The sequence below is a fragment of the Lichenostomus cassidix genome, chromosome 6, assembly GCF_008360975.1.
Source record: "Lichenostomus cassidix isolate B80296 chromosome 6, HeHo_3.0, whole genome shotgun sequence".
NCBI classification, from domain to species: Eukaryota; Metazoa; Chordata; class Aves; order Passeriformes; family Meliphagidae; genus Lichenostomus; species Lichenostomus cassidix.
This window is the reverse complement of record NC_139487.1, coordinates 12473598-12499594: the sequence shown is the minus strand read 5'-3', so window position 1 is coordinate 12499594 and position 25997 is coordinate 12473598. Positions and strand designations below refer to the sequence as shown.

At 51.6% G+C, this 25997-nt stretch overlaps 1 long non-coding RNA gene across 2 annotated transcripts; it reads right to left on the bottom strand.

The window, feature by feature from the left end:
- Positions 1-751: 751 nt before the first annotated feature.
- LOC146435224 (uncharacterized) lies at positions 752-12912 on the bottom strand. Of its 2 annotated transcripts, none has more exons than XR_014853178.1 (3): positions 12464-12912; positions 5334-7183; positions 752-2195 (listed from the first exon to the last, which is right to left on the bottom strand). It is a non-coding gene; the product is annotated as an uncharacterized LOC146435224 (long non-coding RNA). The 2 variants fall into 2 exon arrangements; XR_014853179.1 differs by lacking the exon at positions 752-2195 and having other exon boundaries at positions 2498-5508; positions 7089-7183; positions 12464-12809.
- Between the last annotated feature and the right edge of the window lie 13085 nt (positions 12913-25997).

The following is a 25997-nucleotide window of genomic DNA, read 5'->3' as shown; positions in this document are numbered from 1 at the left end:
CGTCCCCCCCATGTTAAAAGCTGCCCTCGGGGGTAGGGGCGCAGGCAGCTCCCAACGCCGGGCAGGCGGGAAGCGGCCCGCCCTGCCGGCTCCGCTAACAGAGTAGCTTTCACTAATGAATGAGAAGATCCGATAATAATGGTCTTAATTATTGCAAACATTGTTACGGGCTTAGCTCTAAAAACCTCAAAACCCTCCTCGGTAAATCCTCGCGTTTGTTTGTTTATTTCCTCCCTCTTTTCCCCTCCCCGAGGTCAATTAGCGCGCAAAAAGCAAATACAAATTATGGCAGAACCAATGGGTAGACTTAAATCTAATTTGCTGCTGTTTGCATTAGCCTTTGGAAAGTAGGGCCGGGCAGAGGGGGGACTGCCCCGTTCCCCCCAGGCAGCTGCCATACAGGTGGGCGGCTGGGGGGAGTAGTCCTTGCCCTGTCCGCGAGTCCCTTCGGTCCCCCAAGTCAAGGGACTCCTACGGGTTCAGAGGCTTTTTCTCATTTACACCTGTCTTTTTACAAGCGATTCATATATGGGATGAAATATATGATCCATAAATAAGTAGAAAATATTTTTGTGCCTACGAAAAGTACCGACAAATTCTAGCGCTAGGGATTACGACTTATAGGTCGCTTTTGACCTAAGAATTTTTACCTGACATCTACATATTTTGTGTAACCGAAGTTAACATTTGTGAATTTGCACCATTTATTTGATGATATTTTGAAACGTAATTTTTGGAATTAACAGTCGGCAGGTGAAAGTTTCCTAGCAAACGACTACCCTGCTCACCATTTAACTATTTTTTTGCTCCTAAACTCATTGCTGACGTTTAAGAATACATAAAAATTCTGTCAGGGCACTGACAAAACTTGCCGCAGCACATGTCGTTTGCAGCACAGGGATTAGCCATGACATAAAATCGGGGACGTGATCTATAAATAGGAAATCATCGGGGTTTCCAAACCCTAAGTCTCCCCTCGTGGCACAACCCACTCCCTCCGGGTAAAACACCGAGTGAGCTCCGCCCGGGGACCGATGCCCGGGGATGGGGAGCTCAAAGGATTATCTGTGTTTAAACACGATCGGCCATTGATGCAAAGAGCAATATCCACACTTGTAAATTTAATCAATTACTTCCAGTTTTCACTTTCGTATTAAGTGTATTTTCCACCTGTAATTCGTTTTAATAGCCAGCGCTACAGCCTCCCGATTCACCAAGTGACCACGGGGAGAAGTCAGAGCCAGCTCCATCCCAAAGGTTTTGTGGATTTTTCCAAATGCCCGAGTAGAATCCCGAAAATCAGCGCAGAGAGAGCACGACAGAAAACAAACATTAAACACGGTGTGTAAACGTAAGTCGGGAAGGAGAGTAGATGACACCAGTTTCCCAGTTCCGTGCACATCACCAGTGGCTTTGAATTGCCAATGCCGACAGGGTCGGGGTTAGCGAAAAGCCGCTGTTTCGTGTAATTGCTCCCACCACGACTTTCCGGAGAGGGAGCTCCCGGGACTCCAGAAGAGCCCACAGCTCCTCGCTGGCCGGTCAAGGTCACCCACGGACACTGTGGGTACGAAGGGACGTGGGTGGTTGTAGATGGGGAAACGAGCTGTGATTTCTGGGGACAAATACTTCAGTGCTCCAAAGGAATAGAGCTACCCGAGGCATTCTATAATCTACCAAGACAGCTTTCTCCTTTCCCTAAAGCATGCCTTAGGAAACAGGGACAACTTCCAGCAGCTCATCCTCTGCCGCAAATTCCCCTCAAGTCGGAAGGGGCAGGAGCTGAGGCTTCAGAGGTGGAGGGAAAGGTGCCCACCTGATCTCTCAGGGTCGGGATGCTGGGCAAAACTTCTCAGCTGCTGCTCTCGGGCTGTGAGGTCCGACACAGAAATACGGGGCTGGTTGCGGGGATTTCAGTCCTGGGAGAAATCCTGATCCATCTTCCCGTTGAGTGGGGAGCATCCTCGGACCCGAGCCCCGAGAACAGTATCACCGAAGAGCCTCGCAGGTCCAGCCAGGAATAAGAGCTAACGCAAGGCAGCGAGTGATCTTGAAGCAGGATTTGCAGAGAGATGCTGGGAGAGCTCTGGGGTCCGACACAGCCTAATGCAAAACCCGGATCCTTTCCCCAGCCTCGCTCAGTTCCAGGAGCAGCTCAGCGGCAAAGCTGAAGTTTTTACAGGGCACTGAACCTGCTGCAAAGGAAACAGTGGTTTTGACATCCCCTTCATCCCCCCAGCGAATTTTTTCCCCTTTTTCCCAGGACTTTTACTGCTCAGAGGAGATGAGTCAAGACATTTCCTTCTCCCCTTCCATAAATATTGCATCTCCCAAATGCAATTACCAAGGGCGAAGCGACACAAGTGTTTGCTAAATAAGATTATGTGATAATGTATTTTATGCCTGTGCTGTGACACCAGACAATCCCCCTATTAATAACAGCTCAATGAGATGTGGAAGTTCTTAACAGGGTGCTTTGGGGCATTGGGGATTTTTTTTTTTTCCTGTTTACACCAAGGGAAAGGCAAGCACAGTACCATGGCATTGGTTGCAAGGGAGGAAGAGCAATTCCGGGCACCAATTAAAATCGCAATTGGAGCTGTAAGCAGCCCGGAAGGTCCGGACGTTCTGTAGATAACACACGGATGGGTTAGCTGCTACCAGGGTGTAAATCACTCACAGACTTTCATAATGCAACAGGCCTAGAGAAGTCTCTGCACGTTACCATGATCCTGTGAATGAATTAGTGCCTTACTAGGAATATTTGGGGACCCTTTAGGTTTATCCAATGTGCTCTATGCAAGCCCACACATCTCAAGCTGTTAATAACAGGCAGAGCCTCACCTCTTTCCCTGAGACAAGACAAGACCAAGAAAAGCAATAACAAAAACTACACCCTGGATCAACTTCCTTCAGCTGGAATACCTCATTCAAAATATCCCCATCAAAGCTCTCCTCTGATGATCTCCATCTCTCACCTTTGTTAGCTTGTTTTTCCCTTTCTCCAGTGGCCATGTCCATCTGCCAACTCCTATTGACCCGTCCATCCCTTGTGGTCTTCTGTCTCTCTCAAATGACTCTCCATGAGCCCCTTTGCATATGGTCAAAAGTCACTGGGGATGCTGGTTGCCCAGCCTGGGACACCTAGATGTGACCCCTCTTTAGGAAGCCCTTTGAAAACCCTGTCCTGCAAAGCCCAAGCTTTCTCAGTGTTCCCCAGTCCCAGCATCCACATAAAACCACCAGGTCCATCCCCTTGCAGAGCACCCAGCAGCCCCACGGTGCCTTTGCAGGACACTGGGGATACACAGCAAATCGCTTGTGCCGTGCTGCCCACAGGGCATCGTGCTGAAAGTGCGAGCAGCCCCAGGCATCCAACCCAGGGGTTTCCCTGTAGACCTTTCCTGCTTCAGCCCTTGAACTGACACATAGTTCCTCCCAGAGCCGCCAGCAAGAGCTTGGTTCTCTGGGTGGCAGGGCCATCATCCCCATGTTGATGCCGACAGGGTGATACACGAGTCCTTTGCCTTCTTTGATGCTTCCAGGGTAAATTCCTCCAGAGTCTGCAAAGTTTGGCTCTCTATTTCACATTAGCACTAGTTTGTAGCTGCCCTCTGCCCCCTGGGGTGGAAGGTCAATCCTTTATTTACTTAGCCTCTCACTTAGTTCATCTGCAGCCCTTTCAGTGCTTTGGATAACAGGCACAAAATGGGCTGCTAAGCCATGAGCCTGCACTCCTCAATCCCTGTGCCGTGGAGAAGTGTGTTGCCTTCTCTGGGTGGTACCAGTGCCACACAGCAAAGCAGGCTGGGCAGGCAGCAGCTCTTTCCTACAGAGTGCAAAGTCTAATTCAGTACGGGATGAAATGAGTGGCACACATGCTTCCAAGCACTGACATGCCTAGGACATGAATGGCACGGGAAAATTACATCCCTGACATCACACCTGTCCTGGCAGTTTTCACTTGTTGGTGTCTCTAGAGCTGGTGTTTGCTGCCCTGTAGAACAGCACTGCCCCAGGACATTGCAGTTTCCCGGTGCCATTGTCCTCTCAGAGTGACTCAGGTCCTGTCCCAAGCCCATCAGATGCTGCTGCACCTGCGAGAGCCTCATCAGGCAAAGCCAGAGCCCTGTGCTGAGCTGGGGAATGTGCCAGCTCCAGGCTCCATGCCCAGCACAAACAACCAGCACCCTGCTGCCAGCGCTCTCTATGCTGCTAGAGCATGCCTAGGACAAGAGAGCCTGATGGATCCCAGCCATGTCCCAGACCCCCCAGGATGGCTAATGGGTGGACTCGGAGGCATAAAATTCCCCAGAAGCACAGAGGTACAAATCAGTAGGCCAGCCACAGCTCCCCAGCTGCAGCTGGCCACAAAACCAGTAGCTTTCAAACCTTGCTTTCTGCATGAGCCCAGAGAGTGCCATTTTCCCAGTCCTGTCCCATCTGGGGAGAGGCACCACGGAGCATCTCTCCCCTTATTTGGGATGCTGCAACTCACTGTGGGGCAGCTGAGCCTGACCTCAACTCCCTGTTTTCTGCAAGTGATATCAAACCAAAGTAATCAATAGTAGCAAAAAACTGTAGGAATAACTAAATGGTTATCAAATAATTACTACTGAATATTGTTCATATTAAAAAGGTAAATTGAAGTACTTCTCAAGCACACCCACACATGTGCTGGGTTTAGGCTCTGAAGAAGCAGATGAGAGACCTTGACTCTCTCAGAGGAAACCAAATGTCTGCACAGGAGCTGAATACAGTCCTGTCCCACCCTCCCCATCAGCAAGAGCCCCTTGGCACTGGGGCAGGCACTGCTGGCTGCAAGGATTGGAGGTTGTTTCCAAGGGTCAGCCAAATGCAGACACAAAAGGGGTTTCCTTGAAGGCTCCAGGCACTGGGAGAGAAGTGTGCCCTGTGCCTGGGTGCCCCAAGCTGGGTGTTTATTCAAGTCCTGCAGAACAATGCTGCAGCGGGAAAAACAACCTCCTCCCGCCCTGGGCCCGGCTGGAGGGGCTGTGTGTGTCCTCGAGCTTGTCCCCTGGGTGGGTGAGTGGTGCCTTGGCTCACAGCCATGCTGATCATGTTTGTCACCACAGGGCCTTTTTCTTTTTTTAAATCTTCTGGTTTCCGTGCTCTCCCACTGCTTTGGAGGACAGGAAGCAGCAGCTTCTTGGAGAGGAGGTTGGGGATTTGGGGAGTTTCAGGCCGGGAGGGAGCATAAACTCATCCGTCCTTACCTCCCACTGCAGCCCTGTCCCACAGCATTGTCCAGCTGCAGGAGTGCTGGCTGTAACCTGTCACACACTTCTGCAAGCCTGGCTGCACCAGAGTACCTGTAGGCCAGGGAGATCATCTCTGCACAACAACTGAGCTCCTGCTCTTGGGATCCCAGCGAGCCCCAAAGCTGGATGAGGAGACAGGAGGGGAAGGAAGAATGACTGCAGCCAGTGCTGTGGTCTGTGGTTTAGCCCATCCAAACTTCCAAAGGGCAGAGGCTTCCCAGGACACCTGCAATCCAGAGATGGGAGTGTTTCAAGGCAGCACCAAGCTAAACTCTAGCATCCTCTGCACAGCCATCTTTTGCTGGGCAGCCAGGAGAAATCAGCCAAACAGGAGCAGTGCCCCTGACGAGGGTTACAGAGCCAAGCCCAGCATTTAGCAGGGCTAAACTCTCCCAGCAGTGGCATTTTTTATCAGCTGGAGGATGCTGCAAGGCAGTGCTCTGCCTCTGGATTGAGTGCTCCTTTTTCTCCCTGAGTGAGATGTGTTCCCACTTTGATTGCATTACAGGATGTGACAAGCTGATTCCTGCCAGGAAATTAATGAGCCCCAAACACCTTGCCCATCCATCACCACCCCAATCAGCTACTTAACGCACTACCCACCCTGGCCACACACCCAGCACTGCTGGTCACTGAGATCCTGCAAACTTCACTTTCCAAGGACCTAATGCTGCTGCCAGGCTGGGCACCATGTCACCATCAGGCCAGCACATCCCAGCACTGCTCACACCCCAGCAATGGCTGCAGGGCTGACATCTCCCTCCAGGCTGTTCTGTCTGCCCACTGTCTGTTTTCCATGCCTGTTCCCCAGAAGAAGCCCTGAGGCCATCATGGTTCTCAGTACCAAGGCTGTGGGGAAATACCCTGACAAGCAGCAAACACAAACCTCATATTTAGCTATGATTGGGACAGGTTAACATAGAGCTGAAAATGAGAGCAGAAAACCTGGCAGGCTGGAGAAGCATCTCCTCACCAAATGAGATCAGAAAATAGGTAAAAAATTTGAAGGAAAATTAATTAAAATGTTTTATCACATATCACATCATATATTATAGTGGGGAGGGCATTGTCCTAGGGCTGCATTTCAAAGAGCAAAGGCACAAAAGGGCACTTGCAAAACACTAGCAAGTGGCATGTTTTCAAAATCCATTATAAAAAGACCTGGAAAGTCAAATGGATGAAGGCACTTCCAGCTCCTGAAGGCTGGCTGTGTTCCCCAGAATCTGGTCCCAGCATGCTGCTCTACCAAAACTGGTATTTAATGTGCTCACAGCCTTGCAGAAGTTTTTATGAGACGCTGGTGCACCATGACACATTTGCTATGCTTGCAGCTTGCCAGGTGGATCCTCTGAAGCTGCTGATGGGTTTTGGGGCAGTGATGCTGGATGCCTGATGCTTAGTATCGCAGCAGTGGCGAGATGACAGCTCCCTGGGCTTGTGCCAGGTGAGCAGAAATCCTGCCTGGCATGGCATATCCCGCTCATGTGGCTTGCTATCTGCACATCTGGTGCTGGAAGATGGGGGAGATGAGGGTGCCTGGCTCCCCAGAGAAGATGGCCTGGGGGACAGGTCCCTGCTGAGTGCCCCAGTGCCTGGATTTGGCCCTGGGAAGATCAGGCTAGTAGCCACTTCTCTCCTGCAGCAATGGGACTGGGGGTGCAGGGCAGCTCTGAGAGGCCAAAACCTGCCCAGCAAGGACTGATGACAGCAGATGCAAGGAGTGATGCAGTTTGCATAGCAGGCAAGGCCAAGAAAAGCCCCTGTGGGTCTTCACAGGGTGACGGCATTCAAAATGTTCTTTTGTACCTCCCCAGCACGTGCAGAATAGGAATAGGAGGCAGGAGATCAGGTCCTGAGGATGGGGATGTCTGCAAATGTTTTCTGATGAGCTGCTTCTGTCCCTGAAAAATGGAAATTCATTAAATTAGCTCTGAAGCAGCAGGTGAAATTCCCATGTTGTGCTTGTGCTTCACTTTGTCTCCATTGGATAATTATGAAAAATACAGCTTTCCAAGTGTGTCACTTGCTCTTCTTCAGATTAAAAATTTCTTTTCCATCTCGTTCTCCAGGCAGTATTTTTTGCTTCATCTTAATTGTGGAAAAAAATTTTGAATTCCTGGTAATAAAACAAAACAGACAGAAACTTTCCAACCTAAAACATTCTCACCAACAAAGCAAGGACCAAGTGAAACATTTTTTTCCTGATTGTCTTTGTTCCCCTTGAAAAATTTCAAAAGGGAAAAAAGTCACCAAAAGACAAAAATTCAGTAGTTTCCTCCCTGAGCTGATGGAGATCTCTCTAGAGGAAATGTGTCTGATAAGCTAAAGTGAACCCACCTCCCCTGCTTTATCTCAAGCAGTGTCAGATGGGTATTTCTAGCAGGATCTCTTTTGGACACTCAGAGCATCAAATTACTCTCCCATCATGTACTCCTCCACTGAACTGCTTTGGAGCTCCCAGCCTGATCCTGAGAGGCACTGGACAGCCACCCTGCAGTGGGATGTGGTCCCTGGCTGAAGGGAAGAAGTCTCACCACTGGCAGACAAATGTGCATCTCTGTCCTCCAAAGTGGCTGCTTTGCTGGAGGTGGCTGAGGATGTCCCAGGAGCTGCCCCTGTGCTACACAAGTGGCTACAAGTTCGCTGTTTTATCAGGGCTTTTCAGTCTTAGGACAGTTGCTTCAGTGCCTCAGTTTCCCCACTAAGTGTTTCAAGTGGACACCTCACTGCAGCCTTTCCTAAAGCAAGTGTGGACCAGAAATATTTGCGTTTCCTGGCATTAGAGGCATCTCAATTCACCTCTAAATACAATGGCAGCAGTCCTTGCTTCTGACCCCACACAGGGCCAAGCAGGGAACTGAACCCCTCAAAGCACCCAGGTCCCAAAGCACCCCATGGCTCAGACTGGACACGTGCTGCCAGCCTGGCCAGGGCACAGACAGCAGCGGTGAGTGCAAGGCCAGTCATGTCCTCATCCCAGCTATGTTTGTTTTCTGCATCTTGGAGTTTGTTCTCAATATTCTCACTTGCCCAAGGATATCCCCTCGGCTGCCACCACCAGTGGATCAACCCACACCGTGGTTCATATTTGTCCCTCAGGGCTTTGCATCCAGATACCATGATGGGGATGCTCATTTTTGTAGTGGAGAGAGGGCCAAAAGGAGTCCAACCTGGAAACCCTGACCCAAAATCAGGCCTATTACCCATTAATTGATGCTGCTCACTCCCCAGTGATTAATTGTCAAGGAAAACCATGTCACATTTTGCAAGCCCAGACTCCAGCATAGCGACACTGCAGGTCCTTTATCAGCCCCAGGGCCAGCCGTGGCACCAGCCTGTCTGAGCCAGCCAGGTACCTCCACATCCCAGGGCTTGTTTGTTTTGGTGTAAGCCTGAGTGTAATTTGGGCTAAAGAAAAATACCCACAGCAAAACAAATGCGGCGCCAATGACGGACACAGCCCTGCAGCCAGCACAAAGACAGATGGGAGGATAGCCTGTCCTGAGAAGCCCAGGTGGAGATGCCCAGAGAGTTCAACACGTGGCTGTCAACTGTGCAATAAATTTCCAGCAGGCCCTGTGAGAGTGAAGACTCCAGCCAAACACCTCCCACTGACAGGATGTGTCCAGGGTCAGAGGAAAAACCCCACTGCACCCCACTCTGCCTTCCCAACTGGGGGACTGAGACTGCCTGCACCAGCCATCAGACTCTCTCCTGGCTTTCCTTGCCTCAGTTTCCCACAGCATCATCCTGAATAATTCATGTACAAGACAGAGAAAAGGATAAATCACAAGCAATGATTAACATGAGTTATTTCGCATGCTAGGAGGACCTATCTGCCTGGCTCCAACAGGTTGCAGTGATTAATGCAGTGCTGTGGCCTTGGACAGAAGCTCTCACATTCAGTTACAGATGCTGGGGGCTCCTGGACAGCAAGAAATCAGAGACAAGACTGACTGGGGGAGACCCCAAGCCATGTGAGATGTTTTGAGTGAATCCACCCCATATTAGCCTTAATGAAGTTTAGTGGGATTCAGGCAGGTTAAGAAACCAAACACAAACAAATCAGGCACAGTCTGACATCCCTATGCTTTTGTGATTTACTGCAAAGCCATCAAAGCTGGTTCTTAGGTCATGTCCATCACACAAGTCTGCAGGTCTGTCAGTCAGACCAGCCCTCTGATACCATGGGAGCAGACTAGCTTGGTGGGCAGAAGTTACTTTAGAAACAATTTTTTTAAAAAGCAACATCTGACATGATTAACATTAATTAGATAACTAACAATTCATTAACATTAATTAACATTAATTAACTAACAAGCTAAATGTTAGTTTACTTCTGTGATAACAGCTGACTCCCAATGCCCTTTTTCACCCTGTCCAGGGCTGCACTTTTTTCCAGGCTGGCCTGGGAGTTTTACTCTTTTGGGGCAAGCTGTCCCTGTGTCCCATGAGAACCACCTGGTTTGTTTCCAACAACCAGCAGCCTGACAGAGATGCTTCTGCATCTGCTTGAGGGACCAAAGAGGGAGAGTTCTGGGGGTTTGTAGCCAAGCTCACAGGTATGAGCCCCTGATATGATGGGGTTTGAATCCAGCTCCTGAGCTGCCTCTGGACACTGACTTTTTTTGCTGTTTGATCTCTCCTTCTTGTATCATGGGCTTCAACAACAAAATGCCTGTTTATTCAAATCTAGCTCTTACTAATCAATGCAACACCAAATTTAGGACCGGGAAAGCCACTGAGCCATATCCATGTGGTGAGCCTTTAACTACACATTACTGAGCCTTGATAGCATCTGACCTGTGGCATCCATAAAAAAGAAGGGGAGAATCCATGGTCACAGACTGCCTAGCAGCAAAAACCTCTAACTGTTCACTGGCATGGCCAATCCCATTTCCCTCTGCAGCCTGGCTGGGCTCTCATTTCACTGCACAGCACAGTGATCTTCCAGGGAGGACTTATATTAGCCCACGCCATTTACAGAGAAAGTTATTAGTAGGCTCTTGGGCAGAGTTTATTTTCATACTCATTTGGCTAATTAAATGTAAATCATTGCTCTGTATTACTACTAAGGGTCCCAAGCCCCATTAGTCAGCCTGTATTCACAGGGGACAAAGGGTGTCACCCCGGGGTGGAAGTGATTCATGGCCACACAGGACATGCCTGGTCTGCCGTGTCAATGGGTGGCTCTGTCACCTATGGGTGACACAGGGGAGTGATTTGATTCATTTGGACTCCAATGAACAGGTACCACTTCTTTCTACCCATGGGGTATTTAAAGCAGGGACATCTGGCTATGGCTCTCCACGATGGCAGGGCTTGAAAGACGTTCTATGAACATGCTGGCCATGATCAATATTTGGAGCCTGCTGGCCCTGGCTTGCCCTCCCCAGGGCTTGTCAGAGCATATGGGTGTTTCCAAGCCACAAGCTAGTGTTGCAGCAGCTTTTAAGATGTCACTGATCTCCTCACAGGGACCCTCTGCCTGTCACGTAGGCTGAAGTGGCAGGGGAGTCCAAGGAATTCTGCAGGGTCACAGTACCAGCCTGGTGCCAATTCCTTGTTGGTACCCAATACATCACATGGCAATGTTACAAGCTCACAAAAAAAAGGATTTTCTGCTCCAGACAGGACACTGATGGACTGCAGGTGAGGGTAGGACAGACAGAGATGGATGCCCTGAGAATTGCTGTGGAGATGTTTCCCTGTGGCCAAGGCACTCGTAGGAGGGATGTAGCCTCTCCAGTGAGCACTGGCATCCCTCCTCTGTTTACCATGTACTCTGTGTCTAAGTCAGGGCCCTGCATAGCTGGGTCTGGTTTCACTCCTTTTCTCAAAGCAAACAAACACAGACAGTGTTGCCTGCTGTGTCAGCCTGGGGGGCACCAGGGCAGGCAAGCTTCATCCTCCCATGGGTGCTGCATGCACCCTGAGCTGGCTAGGGTGCTTCAGGTTGCTCCTGCCATGTCCCCCCATACTCAGCCTGGGCACCAGCTTTGTCTTGCATCCCACTGGTGGGAGAAGCCAGCCTTTCTCTCCCTATGGCCAGGGGTCTCAGGGATTCCACATCCCTCACATGAGGGTGAAACCACCCTTTATGTGATACAGACAGGACAGAAGAAAATGCCATGAATGGGTTTGGCTGCCTGGAGACCCCAGAGCACAGCCCTGCATCCACAGAATGCTCAAGGGATGAGCAGAGAGGGACAGAGCCAAGCTGCAAAGCCAAGGTCAGCAAGATGTGTAAGAGTCTGGGCAGGGGGAGAGTGCTGGGGAGAGCTGCCGTGCAGAGATGCTGGGGGAGCCAGTCCAGGCCCACTGCCTGGTGTCTGCTTTGCAGTGCCTGCAGCAAAATCCACCTGCCACTCAAAGCAACCCCACATCCGCCTGCCCTGCAGCCCCACTCCAGCTGCATGTCCTGGCTGGCTGCAGGGGGATAGGCTGGGAGCAGGCCAGGAGCAGACTGGATTACTGAGAGCCAGGAATAGTTTGTCCCTCTTTGGGGCAGCTCACAGGCAAAGCAAACCCAGGGTACCTTGCTGTAGGCAGAGCTGCAGCATCACCCTCATCCTTTGAATTCCTTGTTTATTTGGCATAAGTTGTCCAGCTCCCTGGAATCCAGCTCAGTGCTGGTAGCTGGCAGCATCAACCAAGCTAAACACACATTTAAAATGAGCCCTGCAAGGTGAGGAAAGTAGGGGATAGTGCCTCCAAGAGTTCAGGAACTGTGCCACACTGCCTGCAGTCTCATGAGTAGGGAAGATGCAGGGGACTTACTCTCCATTGCCCCCAGGTGTCCTGCAGCTCCTTCCCCACAGCCAGGCTGATCCTGCCTGTGCCAACTTGCAATCCCACCTGTCCCTGCTGCCTCCTGTTATCAGCCACTGAAATCCCACCTGTTTGTCCAGCCATTTGTAGCAGCAGCCCTGTCTGTATTGACCCCTGACCCCACCAAGCTTCTTTTGGCAACTGTGTTTACTAAAGGCACGGAGGTTGAGGTTTTTTTCCATGCCAGAGCTCAGCCATCCTGTCTCCAGCCCAGGATGCCTCAGCCCTTCCCAGCTTGGAGAGCCCGCAGTGTCTGCTGCCTGGCCCAGGGATGCTGCTCCTGCCAAGCTAGCCTCTGAGCCAGAGCAGTCCCAGCAGCTCTGAAAAGCCTGGGAAGAACAGGTACTCACCTTCTGCTGGGACATATTTGGAAGAAGTCCACCACCCTCTCCAGTGGTCCCCACCAATTTCCACAGGACCCCCATCTTGTCTGGGTACCAACAGGGAAGGTCTCATCCTCACATCTCCCGAGGCTTGGGTGACTTTTGCTTTCAGCTGCCCCAGTTCCAGCTGGAGAAGTTAGATCTGCATGAGACCCTGAGAGTAGGGACAGAAGAGGGTTTAGGGGGTGGAGGCCAAGGGCAGAGGGTGTGGGGTGGAAGAGCTGTAAATCCTCACCAAGTGAGCCCATCCCAGCTTTGGTGGATTTCCCTTCAAGCTCCTCCCCTCACTCAGCCTTCCGTAATTATTGTTAATGGGCAAGCTCATAAGAGCTTCTATTAACTTTATTACCAGATCAATTAGTGCTTTCTTCCCCCTTCCTCCCCCAGTTAATAATACCATCAAATATGAAGACAATATCAGCACTGCTACCCAGCAACCTGGAGAAGGTGCAGGGGAACACGGTCTAGTCTGAGCTCCAGATGCTTTGCTGGGCACTTCTGAGATGGATGGATCCCCCCCAAGATGTGGTCCAGCGAGGAGGGGAGCCAGGGAGGAGGAAGATTAATTGGAGAAGACATTGGCACTGAACAGCTCCAAAATCTGTTGGCATGAGCTGAGCAGGAGCAGTTTGGCACCAGAAAGAAGCCCTCTTGCCCGCAGCCCTGTGAGCTGGTGGGGTTGGCACAGCAGCAGAGGATACAGGTGTTTGTTGGTAGATCTGGTGGAAGAAGCTGTGGCATCAATCAGAGCACCACAGGATGGCAGGAATGGGGCCACCGGGACAGGAGATGGGGGAATGGCTGCAACTACTTGCTCTGAACAGAGGGAAGAGAACACCTGCCTGGCACAGAGAGAGGAGCAGTACCAGCACCCCTGTTCTGCTTTATGGGGGATGTGAGGGAGCATGGGGACACCCTTGGGCCACACAGCATCCATCCCCACATCCCCTCCAGAGAGCAAGGGACGCAGAGGATGGCTGCTGGTGCTGAGTGCATCATCCAGCAATCCTTCCCCAAACTCTGTCCCCTTTCTGGACCCACTCCAAGCACCCCAAGAAAAGTGCCCCTCCTCAGCCCTTGGCACAGCCCTTGCACAAACACGCATGCTGGATGCAGAGATGCAGGAGCTGGCTGCAAGCTGCAGCCTTTCTGGACACCCTGGCTCCCAGCAAGGCCATCACAGCCTGACTGACAGGCCCTGAAGGGGATGAGCAAGAAAACTGTGGGAGCAAAAGGATTTTGAAATATTTGACCGGGGCACCTTGCATGGAAAGAAACTCCTCTTGCAGAGACACCAGCTCCCACCACAGAGCATTTCCCAGAGATCCCTCAGCTGCCCACGCAGTTTGTTCCAGCCTGAAAGGACCCACTTGAACATCCCAGAAAGGACACAGCATTCCCAGCAGCCCAAGTCACGTGTCCTGCTTGTGTCATCCTGACAGCTTGCAGCTTTGGCACTTGGAAAGTACTGTGGAACCACTGCAAAATTCCAGCCTGCCTGGACATGGGGCAGCGTGGCTCTGAGCCAAAGGGCTGCCAGGCCAGGGGCTCAGTGAGGCCTCTCGTCCCTTGGCCAGCTGGGTCAACCAGAAGAAATGCATTATGAGGACAACTTGTGCCTGAGCCTTTTCAGTAAACAAGCACTCACGCTCAGACAGGGTCTGCAGGGCCACCAGCCACCAGGAGTAGGTCCCTGCAGAGCCATCTCCCAGTCCCATCCATCTGAGCCATGCGCAGCATTCAGCATCAATACAAACTCGTTCACCTGCCCATGTCCCCTCCCAGCTCCTGGAGGATGCCAGATGGGGCACTGTGTGTTTGACATGGTGAAAAATACCCACCAACAGCTTTTGGTGGCTGTCAGCAGTGACTTCTGTGTGGAGACATTGCTCCTCAACTGCATCACCTGAGAAGATGTCCCCAGCCAGAATGGAGTTAGTAGGGGATTGTGTCCTGCTTTCCTCATGGAAGGAGGTCCCACTGTTCCTAATGTCATGGGTGGTTTGCTATGAACAGCCACCAGCTGAGCCCATATTTACAGCCAACAATCCCAGTGGGATCACTGGTGGTCTCACAGACACATTGCAATGCTGCATTGTAATGCTGCATTGCAATGTCTGCTGGCTGAGCACCCCAAACTCCTTCTGTCATCTTTCCAGTTGCCCCAATTATAGCTCTCTCCTGAAACAACCCACTCCTGGGTGCCTAGCTGGCCTTGTCCCTGCTCTCACCTGCAAGTCTCTCTTGGCTCTCCAAGGCTCTTTAGACTCCCAATGCTGAGTCTGTAGGACCTGCCCCATCCACCTCTGAAGCTGGACCAGGTAAGGTCTCTGCCCAGTACCTGGTCAGCACCTGGGTCTCCAGCCCATACAGATAGGACTCTCCTCTGCTGGCAGCAGGGTTGTCACTCCCAAGGCTCAGACCAAGCAGGGAGCTGCCCAGCTGCCACCACTGCTAATCTGCTTACAGCTCATTCCTAGAGGAAGACCTCCAAAAAGAGCTCCTGGCCTTCATCCACTGTGGCTCTGCAGACTCAGCTCCAAGAAGCTCCAGTTTGCAGCTGATCCAGAATGGAACAGTGGCTCTGTGAACCTCCAGAGACACATGGGGGCTCTGCATGACTGGGGAGTGTCCTGGGCAGAGCACCACAAGCCTGGGACTAGTCACAGCCAAAGGGCTGGTGGGAAAGAGTAATGCCACCACTTCAGTCTGGGAAGAGAAGAAAATCCAGCCTGAGTCTTCTCAGTATCCAGCAGAAAATCTAGTTGGAAACTGGCACTAAAGCCTTCCAACTTCATGTCCAAGGGCTTCCCCTTTGCACAGAGAGGTGGTGGGTGCACAAGGGGGAGAATGATGCTCTGCTTGAATGGGGCTATTGCTGCTGGGGATGGAGGAGGAGAGAGCAAAGCGCACTACCCGCCACCCCCCCATCCCTTCCAAAATAAACAGGCCTGGGAAAAAATAGTCAATGTGAAAGGAATTAAAAAGGCTTCAGCATGTGTGTGTGTGTGTGTGTGCGTGTGTGTGTGTGTGAGTCCTGCCAGGTTAATACTGCTGCCTATTCGCCTGACAGCTCCAAGATTGATTACCTGCCTCAGCGCTCTTTATAACTTGATCAGTCGAATTAATCTCTGGCTGCGGGCCCATCTGATGCCAGGCATCACAAATTTAATTTGGAGGTGTACGGGATCTTTTATTCCTCCCTCCCTCCCTCCTTCCCCCGCCCCAATCCCTGTCCCTGTCCCTTTCTTTTCAACTCATCAGCACACATGATGTTCCTGCTGATGTAAGGATGACCTGGGCTGTCAAAGCCTCCTCAGGGCTGCAGGGAATAACATCAGCAAGTAAACCCATGCTACCCACAGGAAAAAAAAAATAAAAAAACCAACAAAAAACCAAAACAAAACCAAAAACCCCAAACCCCAAAACAAACTAAAAACCCCAAACCCAACCACAAAACCAGAGGCCAAAGCAGACACTAAGTAAGACATATTAATGTACTAAAGACTTAATGAAGTTGGGGGGGGCGGGGTGTGGAGGGGAAAGTGCTTACTTTATTAGTTTATGGCCGATTAATGGGAATGGTCATTACAATGATGGAGATGGATTACTCCCATCAAACACAACCACCAGCCCCTTTCGGAAGGTAGTGGGGTGCTGGTGTTAGTGTCTTGCTGCTCAGCCAGGGTTTGGGAAGTGGGGTGTTGCACAAGGAGGGGAGATGAGCTCAGGGAGGGCAGGAGGCTGTAGAAGTGCCAGGGAGGTTGGGAAGATGTCACAAGATGGAGACTGAATGAATGAGGGGTTCAGGTGGTGGGACTGAGGGGTCAGTGCTTTGGAGGAGAAATCCTAAACAGAAAAGGAAATATAAGGGCTAAATGAAGAGGCCAAGGAGCCTCCATGCCAACAACTAGCCTGAGGGTAATTTCAGGTCCCCAAAGGTTTGTTCACCTTCTAGGTTGAGAGGGGCACAGCATCTCAGATGCGTTAGTACCAGCTCCCAGCCAAAGAGGGCACAGGATGGACAGACGGACTGGCCAGAGGTTTGGGAGCTCAGCTCCATGGGTGGTAAGCAGCTTTCACCCCTTACCACTCCAGGGCTCTGTGCTGAGACCCTCAAGTGGGTCTGCAGACCCTGTCCAGGATGTGAGAGCCAGTTTGGTTCCCTCCAGAACATGGTTAAATACCTGCTCACAGCCCAGGTGCCCCATGGCAATGACCCAGATGTCACCAGACACCTCATGATAATCAGAATTATCCAATATCTCCACAGTCACTGATTGGTAGTTACCCTTAGCTCCCTGGGGCAGGGCAGTAACTCTCATCCCTGTGAGCCATGCTACAAGGACCATTTCCTAGCACTGGGGAAAAAATGCAGCAGGAAAACACTCACACTTGCATCCACTCAACAGCCTTTGATTCCTCCATCATGTTTTCAGCCCCTTTAATTCACATAACACCAAAATTTACACCAACTATGGAGGATAATTTACTTTTTTCCCTTTAATGGAGAGAATATTCACACTGTTGACAGGAGTTGGGAATTGAAAGGGAACATCTTAGACATTTGTGCAAACTTTGCTGTTTTCTAGAAAGCAAAGGCATTGAGCTTCATGGATGGGGGAAAAGAACAGAGGGAAACACATCTCCTATCTTTTTGGATGCCAGAGTCCCCAAGCACAGCCATAACATGCTGTGGCAGCCTCCTGACCTGTCTGCCCAGGCACCACTAAAAGAGGTGGAAGTGCATCTGTCTTGGAAGAAGCCAACATGCACCCAAGGCAGCTGCCTTCCCTGTGCAGCCTCACCAGTGGCTGTTCCAGCAGGTGCTGTACGTGAGCTCTGACCAGCCTGGGGGAATGGCCATTCTTTCACCCACTCCCCACAGCCCTGCTCTCACAGACCTTGGCCTTTCTCCAGCTTGGGTTGGGACCAGCTTGTTAAACTTTCTGTTTTGTGGGATCACAGCACTGGGAGATGAGTTTTGCCCTGCAAGCCTACTGTTCAATTAACCACCAGGAGCAACGCAAGTGTCTGATGGAGCACAGTAGGGCCACAGATTTCCATCACTTCAGATCCTCTCCCAGCTCAGCAGCTTCTTGCCTGCATGTATTAACTTGTGCTTCAGCAAGTCTCCCATGTAACTGCTGGACAAGCCTGAGATGACTTGATCCCCAGAGTTTGCTTTAGCAAGCCCAGCTTGCAATTTGATGTTGTGGAGGGATTGAGATTGCCCAGCAACTCATTTGCCGTCCTCACCCTCAGTCAGGCTCAGCAGCAAGGAAGGAGCTCATGGTCACACATCGAGCAGCACTGCCACTCTCCAGCTTCCACATGGACTGCAGCCTTTCATCATTCCCGAGTGATGAATAACCACCCTAATGAATGGAGGGAAATTGGATTAGTGCTGAACACCCATGTGCTTGAACTGCGCCTGATTAAACCCCCATCTGTGCAGGGAAAGGCCGAGTCTTCCTGCCTCTCAAAAGCCAGGGAGCTGGCAGCACTTGTGCAGCCTCATCTGCAGCCTGTTTGGACATTTCAGGTGCTCAGAAGCATTTCCCCTCCCTATGCCTGGTAAAATATCCCCCTGAAGGCTGAGCTAGGAAGTTTGGGACTGGTTTTCTTCAGTGTGCTGACCTGTTCCCAGTGGATGCTTTTGCAGTTGGAAGAGGGAATATTTATGAGACTTTTGAGCTCTCTTTGGGCTTGCTACTAGGTCCTTCCCTCAGCTGGGAAAGTCAGTCTCATCCTCCTTGCCTCAGTTTCCCCATTTACAGTGGATAGAAACAACAACTTCTTACATGCAAATCCTGTGTTTTCTTTAGAGCAGAGTGTCTTCCACTAGGAATTTGCAGATGGCAGAACCCACCTCTTCCTTCATGGCTTTGCAGGGGCCCCTTAGAAAGAGTCTGGAGACACTGATGGGGCTGACAGTTTCCAAGACATGAGTGCCATGACTTGGAGTAGGCAATCTGCCAGGACCAAGGCTGCAACTTGATAATTCAAGGCTAGAAGAGATGCCAGGATCCTCTGAAGTTGCTTCAGAAATTACTCAGGACAGATCACATCAACATGCCTACAAACACTGACATCTCCTACTTGGGTTTGCATAAAGGATCCCTATGACAAAAAGACATGGGAAAGAATCCCAGTTTGCACAGCAGATCCCTATAACTGGTTAAGTCACCTCTAATCTTAGTGGAAGGGCTTTTTATAGCCCCTCTCATTGATAAAACAACTGAAAAGAAAAAGGATCCTATTTTTAAGTGTTTTTCTCTTAGCTTGAATGGAGCCATCGACCCTCCAATCTAGAAGGCTCAAAGCCCCTGGATGGCTGCCCCTTCCTGCAGACCCTGGGAACAGCAGTAGGACTTGATACGAGGTTCCCACTGCTCACAGTCCTGGTTGGTTGGGTCTGTTGTTGGGTAGAAACAGCAGCTGCAACTCTTCTCATGGGCAAACAGGACATGCTAGTGCTATCCCAAGGGGCCCTTTCAGCTCTCCTCCCCACACACAGGACACTCCATGTCCAGGACACTGCAAGACACTGCACAAGAGCACATCCCACACCAGGACCTGGACCTCCACCCAGCTCCCAGCTCTGGTCAGTGGTGTCCCATCCTTCCCCAGCCTCTACACACCCACCTGAAGGACCAGGAGCTTGATACATCCCCAGCCTGACCATGAGCCACTTTGGATCAGCATAACTCAGGGTCTGATTGCCAGGTGCTTTTGGCACTAATTTTTCCTCACTCTCGTATGAGGTGAGGTTGCAACATCTGCCAAACAGGCATCAGCATGTAATGAAACACAGTCACTGCTCTGATTGGCAGCCCAGCAATCCTGCAGAAGAGCCAAGCCAGACACCAACCCCTGGATGGCTTTTCCTGATTTCCGTGCAGGGTCAGGCTGTGTTTGTCCATGGGCTCCATTTGGTTTACAAGAACAAATATTGTCTTTGCATCTCATGGAGCTTGGCCACTGATGCTGCTTTAATTGCAGGGCTCCTTTGCTACCAGGCACTAATCAGGCAGGTGTGTAGCTGACATTTGTCAGTGCAGTGTCACTGCTGTCTCAGCATTGCTGGCAGGTGGCTGTGAGGCCACTCAACCCCAGGAGTGCCAGGACAGAGACAAGCACCCAGGGCAGGAGGCTGCAGGGCCCAGGGGGGTTTTCAGCACTGTCTCTTGCCAAGATGGTGTTGTGGTCCAGCACAGCATCACAAGGGGGGCCAAAAACCCCCAGCCCCTGCCCCACTTCATGTCCCCATCAAGGAAACTTTCAGGTCTGGGATAAAGTTGCCACCAATGATCTGTCACAGGCTCAATAACACCTGGGGTCCTGCCCTAGATGTCAGGCACATCCTGGCAGCTCACCCTGGGGCTGGAATGACACACTGAATCTGCTTCTGCACACATGTATTGCACCCACATGAGAAACAACTTCAACTCCCAAGTCCAACACACACCTTACACCCACTCCCCACCCCCAAGGACTGAGCCATGAAAACCCCCACTCAGTCTGCAAACACCCCAGATGAGTTTTGCCCTCCAGCTTCACCAGCAAGGGTGGTGGGGAGCCCTCACTAATGCACCCAGCAGAGAAAGGCTGCAGTTGCCAGCAGCTCTTCAACCATAATGAAAGTCTTGGGTATCCCAGCCCGGCCAAATCACCTCCTACAGACACAGAACGGCACTGGAGTAGCAATAAAAGTGTCAGGAATGTCTCCTCGTGCATCACCAGACTGCAGCATTTCGGGAGCGGCCTGCACAGAGGTTAATTATTGCTTCCCTCTCTTCCCCTCTCGCTCCCAGTTTAAGATGGATCTGACTGTCAGGAGGGGTGACAGATGAAGACAAAGCACAGGTACGGCTCCCATGAACTCTGCGCCTGCCTGTATCATCCTACAGCAGCTGGGAGCACGTGGAGGGGAGCTGGGGGGAGGGAGAGGAGGGGGCAAGGAGGAGGGAGAGTAGAGAAAGCAGCAACCATACCAGTGCTGGAATGGATCTGCTGTGGGGGACGTGAGGTTGCTGGACTGGGAGAAGAGAAATTACAGCTCCTTTCACTCCACTCTTGTGGAAGAAGGTTTTTTTTCCTCCTCGCCTCTTCATGCTGCTTCAAAACTTCACTTGAGACTGGCGGAGACATTTTCCCAAATATCAAGCAAAGCATGAGAAAGAGCACATGGTCAGCTGCCTTCTGCTCCACAGAGCACCCATCACTGCGAGCACAAACATGTATTTGAGCATCTCTCCCTTGAGATTGAATTTAAGAAAATCTGGGAGTGGGGTCCCAGCTCTGCCACAATCACAGGTCTCTCAAGTCCCATTCCCTAAAACAGCCTCTGGCTGGAACAACACTCAAGTCTTTTGGGTGGAAGAAGCTTTGCAGATGCTGTTGTGAGCAGTTCCCACCAGAGAGGCATCCCTGAGCACCTGTTTTTCATGCGCAGTGAGAGGTGATTTCACTTTCTTTCCTGGTCAGTGGCTTTAGTGCTAGCATAGTCATTGCCATTAAAACCTTGTTTTGGCCGCTGGAGGTTAAAGGGATGACCATGACCTTTCTGTTTCCCAGGACATGTCCCTCTCCCTCTCCCTCTCTACAGAGCAGCTGGTCTGTTTTGATCACTTTTGTCCTCCCAGTGACCAGACCCGCTGCACAAGGGGTACCCAGAGCTGCTGCCCCCAGCAGGGACAGGACACAGCTGCCTTCAAAGTAGTTTGTTTTCAACCAGCTGGGGAAAGTCAGTTCCTATGCAGCAGACAGGAGAACATTGGTCTTTCCCAAGAAAAGCCAGCTGCTTTGCCTCCCAGGCAGTTTTTCAGTAGTTAAGGGATGCTGTGACAGGGCAGCACGTGCCCCCCATTGCTGTTTTTCCCCACTGCCCCCACGCAGAAATTCCCCAGGCATTGGGAGCAGTGGCCTTCCTCATCCACTTCAAGAGGGTTTGGAGGTATTCATCAGGAAGATGGATTCATGCCCCTTACCCTGCAATCTGGTCTAGCTCTCACCTGTGTGCAGGGGCTGCTGTGTTCAGGGAGGCTGCAGGCTGGAAACCACAAGCCTGGGAGATGCACTGGTTCCCCAGGCAGAGAAGCACCCACATCTCCATCTCCTGCCTTCCCCTTGCTCAAGGGTGCCGACACTGTGGCCAGTTCAGAGGGGTAGAGCCACCCCAGGCACCCAGGACAAGAAATTACACTGTTCCCATTCCCAAAAGGGTTTGGATTTTATCCCATGCTGGGAGCTGAGGGATGAGAAATGCCAGCATTGGCAGTTTTCATCCCTACGGAAAGGCCTTCAAGGCTGACCCTAATGGGAAGGTCTGCCTCGAGCCATTCCCAAACAATGCCTTTCCTTTCCAGGCTTTCCAGCCATTTCAGCATGGCTTGATACCATTTAGCTGCAGTTGCTGAAGGAAACATCACTTCAAATTAAACCAAAGGGGAGCACTTCAGCTGGACAGCTTTGAAGTAGGAGGTTTTGATAAAAGCCTGTATTTCCTCCCTCTCTTGATCTTTTTTTCTTCCCCCTCTCGGCTCCAAATGGTGAGTTTTGGCATGGCTGCTCCTGCACAGCCACGGGAAAGGCTGTGACTCCCCCTCCAGGGGCATCTTCCATCACTCAGCTGAGCAGCCTCTCCTCCAGGATGATGGGCTCAGTACCAGCAGCTGAACCCAAGTTCAGCCTCTCTATATCACCCAGCAGATTTAAAGCAAAACCACCCAGAGGTCCTTTCTCCCTCCATGTGCACCCTGAACAGGCCAGTTCCCTGCTGCCAGGATGGTGCAGAGCCCAGAGGACTTTTCCAAGGATTTCAGTTCTTGGACAAAAGAAAGGAGAAGCACAACTATCCTAACCCACTGCCAGCCTGTCCCATGACTTATACACTAGGATTGTCACATTGAAAGCAGTGTAGGATGCCCTCTTCAGAGCCAGAAGTGTTCTGCCATGGGAATATATGAGAAACTTTTAAGCTACCATTTAGTTACCCTTTGTCTTCCAAGCAGCTCCCACGGCCCAAGAAAACTCCCATTTCTCCAGATGCTTTCCCGAGCCCTTTTGAGCCCCAGTGCTCATCCCTGAGTATACTGGGCCATCAGAGCACCAAGCAAGACCCCAGTGCTGACCTTGGATGAAGGCTCATCTCCCACATCCTCCTCACCAGCCCTCCTGCAGGGCAGCAGAAGCACCCAGGATGCAGGCTGCATGTGCCTGCCAGGGAGGTTGTATAGTGAAGGTTGAAGAGCTCAGAGCACATCCCTCCCTGTGCGACAGCTAAACGAGCCGAGACAATTAAATGTGCCATTTGATGGCTGCCTGGCAGAGCCAGAGCCTCTCTCTCTTTTAATAAAAGGGCTCTTTCCCAGAACCGCTCAGGCTGCAGTGAGGGCTGCAGCTTGTGAAGTGTGAGAGCCCTTCACATTTAATTAAACAGCCCATCCAAGCCTGCCTCGTGTCAGCAGAGCTCACACGCTGCCAGAGCTGCCCTGGCACCTCACTCCCACTGCAGCCCTCACTGGGTGAAACACCCCTGCCTCCTTCCATCTTCACTCCCAGCACAGACAGAGCTGTGTCCTGGCTTGCCTTGACTGCATGAGCCACCCCAAACCAGGCTGCTGTGCCCTCAGATATCAGTGCCCAGAGGGCACCTAGCCCTTGCAGAGCTGATAACCCCCCTGATGTGAGCTGGGCTCTCCAGAAGGGCTGACACCCAGCACCTCCCTGCATCCATGCTACGGAAAGGAGGTGCTGCTGGAGTAACCAGCAGGGATGGGGAATCCCTGAGGATCCAGCCTCATGGCAGACCATACCCATACCACCCCTCCACATCTCTGACCTGCAGGCACAGAGGCCACCCTACAGCTGGGACACCATGGCCATGGCCTCCCTTGAGCCCTGTGCTGTGCTTCCGCCTGTCGCCAGCTCTGGTCCTCATCAGCAGAGGAGGGGAAATGCCCTGCTCTTGCCCAGGGCAGATAAGAGAGATGGATAAGGGTGGGGGCAGAGGGGAGGCCAGCATTTGGGTAGCTTGGCTGACTTTTCAGAGAGCACTTGTTTTGCTGAGCCCCGCAGCTTAACCCTTCCTTCCCCAAGGCCAGGAGAGAGAGCTGGGGCTTTGGACAACGCCTGAGAATACTATCCTAATGGGCTCAGTGATTTTGGGTTTCTCTCCATGTTTAAAGTGAGCTCTGTTGAGCTGGCATCACTGGTTTCTGGCTCCTCCATCCTTGATCAGGGAAGGCAGCATCCTCCCTCCCAAAATGCTTGCAGGGGAACTGCCACTCCTGTCCTGCAACTCAGCAGCCTGATGGCTGATGGTTTGTTATCTACAGCCATGGAGGGCTTCAATCCACTGTCTGCAGCTGTACTTGCAGGACATGCCAGACCAGAGTTCCCTGGGCATTCTTGGTCTCACTGACACCAGCTAATATGCAAACCCAGAATTTTTCTGGTTTATTCTTCCTACCTGAACTCTTCTGTGAGGGAAGCACTGGCTCCAGCAGGTGTCCTGGAGAGATGCTGAACAGCCACCCAATCTCTTCACCACATACAACAACACATGGCTGCAAAGCGGGAAAGGTGGATGGGGGAATGGGAGATGCAAGTGGCAGCTTCTGCCTCTCCTCACAGGCAAAACTGGGAGTGGGAGGTTATTAAAGGGGAGGGCTCAGGCTGTGCTTTGAATGTGGACATCCAGCTAAGTGAATATTTGGGGTTTTCACAAGTAGCCCTAAGTTGCTGTCCCATGCTCCCCTCCCATATTCTCAAACCAGCAGAGTGAAGGCAGCTGGGGAAGCTGCTGCTGGGTATGAACACTTTCCAACCCGCCAGGGCTCAGGGGCTGCTCTGCAGAGACCCCCATCACTCACACTTTCAGGCCTGCCAAGCCAAAGGCACAGTAATTGCAAGCCAGATACCCCCCCACTTCCGAAGCAGTGCACTCTGGCAGGGACCAGGCACAGGGGCTCCCATTTCCGCCTGCCTCCGGCTGTTACGGAGCAGAGAAGTGACAGAGAGCAGCCCCAGGGCAGAAAGGGCTGCGAGGAGAGACAGCAACCAGCACTCCGATAAGGCAGGTCCCTGCTGAGCACCTCCTTGCTTTTGAGATAACACACCCCAGGCGCTCTCTGAAGGATACCTGTGCTCACTGCAGGTTGTGCCCTCATGTAGATTGTTGCCTGCTCCAGCTCATCCTCTCTTCCCCATGGAGTCAGACCCCAGTCCCAAATTCCAAGCTCACGAAGAAGGGAAAGCCTTCCCTTCTTTCCACACCAAAGGGAGCAGACCCAGGACTTCAGATGAGCACACAAGCAGAGATACAACCAAGACCATCCCCCATCTGACCACAAGCGAAGGCCAGAAAGTCACCTGCAAAGCAGAGACTGTGGGGGCTCTCCAGCTCTCCCTGGGCTGGTGCTGCTCCTGATGAGTCTGCACAACAATCACCACCTCAAGGGACCAGGCAAGACACCATGTCCCTTCACTGGATCCAGATTCAACATCTCACTCACACCCTCAGTAATGCTCATGGATAGAGTCACATCAGCAGCTCTTGGGCTTTTCAAGCCAGCGGCACTGGAGCTTTCAGCAAGCATAGCTGAGAAAAAAAGCAGTCTCAAGTTAAAACCTTTTACAGGCTCCAGCAGGAACCGGTGCTGGCAGAACCAGAGGGTGTTACCCTGCATCAATCCCAGCATAAACCTTCTGCTGTCAACACCAGCTAAAGAGCTCACAAAAGCTGTCCCATGCACAGCCCTGCTAGCACTTCCGCCAAGCTGAAGGACAGAGGCTGCTTGCATGGCTTTATCTGGCTGGAAAGCTCTCCTTAAGATAGGAGACTGTTTGCCCTGCTGGAAGGAACTGCAGGTGCCTGGAGCCCCACTCCCAGTCCCAGACTGTCATTTGGCTGGACTGGGACAAAGCTCCCCATCTCCCACAGCCTTGCTGTAGAAGGGACGACCTCTTGTCTAATATAACACAAGCAAAGCTTGCATCCAGGGAACTGCTTCTCCTTGAGGCCATTCCTCAAGGAGCACAGGGCAGTCATACAAACCCCATTTTCATATGGAAACATTACAGGCAGTCCCTGCACCAATTCTGACATCTCTTCCACCTGCTGTGCTCTGCAGGAATGTGTCCTGGAGTTTGGCAGGATTTTTCCCAATCAAAAAGGGCACTGCTAGGATGCAAGATCAAGGAGAGGAGGCAAAAAAGCCACATCCCTAAGGGAAGTGCCACCATTCAAGTGTCCAGGTAGGTCTACAACAGGGACAGTGAGAAAGCAGCATCTGGGTCCTGCTAGGTGATGAGTATGGGATGGTGCAACAGCCTTCACCTCTCACCTGTACACAGAGGTGCCTCCAGACATAGTTGGACCAGTTCCATCCCTCAGCTGAGCCACTTCCCTGATGAGATCTTGCTTTTCACCAGCCCTTGAGCAAATCCATGTTTGGAAGGGCCAGCCATGCAGCCCAGTGGACAGCACACACAC